The sequence below is a fragment of the Oryx dammah genome, unplaced genomic scaffold, assembly GCF_014754425.2.
Source record: "Oryx dammah isolate SB20612 unplaced genomic scaffold, SCBI_Odam_1.1 HiC_scaffold_5, whole genome shotgun sequence".
In the NCBI taxonomy this organism is placed as follows: domain Eukaryota; kingdom Metazoa; phylum Chordata; class Mammalia; order Artiodactyla; family Bovidae; genus Oryx; species Oryx dammah.
Window position 1 is genome coordinate 12377683 of NW_024070189.1, and position 1179 is coordinate 12378861.

The 1179-nt window shown below is 68.7% G+C and overlaps 1 protein-coding gene across 2 annotated transcripts in view; it reads left to right on the plus strand.

Moving 5' to 3' along the window:
- Positions 1-428: 428 nt before the first annotated feature.
- The window catches only part of CHD1 (chromodomain helicase DNA binding protein 1), a 72034-nt gene continuing 71283 nt past the window's right edge, over positions 429-1179 (plus strand). For both annotated transcript variants that reach the window (XM_040239358.1, XM_040239359.1), the window contains exon 1: positions 429-513. The gene's annotated coding sequence lies outside the window, so the exon portion shown is untranslated. The remainder of the gene's footprint in view (positions 514-1179) is intronic.

The following is a 1179-nucleotide window of genomic DNA, read 5'->3' on the forward strand; positions in this document are numbered from 1 at the left end:
TTTTTTTCCTGAATAAGGCATATAGGTTATACTACGAATGATTCCGGAAGGATCACAGGGGGTGGACAACTAGGTCTGTTTCCCTCAGCCTCCTCAGGTGCCTGGTTTCCCCTCCACCCCTGCCCCCGAGGGAGCCTTTGTCTCAGGGCAACTAAGCCTAGGGAGCGGCAGGAGGAGACCACAGTTGCCCAACAGTTGGGTTCCCAGGCTGCCTCGTGTGACGCAGCGCCCCCACCTCCGCCCCTTAGGGCGGGCGCTCAGAACCGGCGGCCGGCTGAGGCCCGGGCGACCGGACCCCACTCCTGCCCCCGCCCCCGCGAGTCCGCCAGCCTGCTCCGTCTTCAGCATCTGCCCACCTTCCCCCCTCATCCCCACCACGTTTCCCCAGTTCTTTCTCGGTCTCTTGTTTCCAGACGTCCTCACGCAACCGTCCGGAGTGACCGGAGTGTCCATACCCGCGGGGAGCGAGCCTGCAGCTCCCATTTCCCGGACTTCAACTCCGGGACCGCTGAGGTAGGCAGCCCCAAGCCAGGGATCAGCGGCCCATCGCTGTCGCCGGAGTCCGGCAGCCTCTGCGCGGCCGGCGTGCGCGCTCCCAGCACAGCGCGCGCGCGCCCTCCGCGCTCCGCCCCAATTACAGAACCAATCGGCTTCTGCCTAAGCTTCCCCCCCGCCGCTCCCCCCCCCACGGCTCCAGGACGTAGCCCCGCCTACCTTCGCGCGCGCGCACGCGCCAGCCAGCCAGCCGGTTGAGTTCGGCGTGCGCGTGCCCGCCCGCCCGCCTCGCGCGCGGTGGGGAAGGGGAGTGAGCAGAGTCGCTTACGTCTCGGGGAGGCGGAGGCGACGGCGACCTCGGTGGCGGCGGTGGCGGCGGCGGCTACGACGGAGACGGTTGCGCTCGCTCTCTCGGCGTCATGGCGGCGGCCGGGAGCCGATAAGCGGCAGGAGTGGGCGCTCGCGCGTGGCCGCGGGGAAGACGGTCGCTGCTTACTTGTCGCTTTCGCTGGCCCTCGCAGTTGTTCGGTGCTTCGATAATGAATTGATTGTTGGAGCCGCTCTGCAGGGGGATCGCGGCGCGTCGGAGCCGGCCGCCGGGGCTTTCCCTTCCCCTCCGCGTCCTTCCCCTTCCCCCTCTTCCCTCCTCGCGGACTGCTGCTTTACCGCCGCACCGCCCCCCCC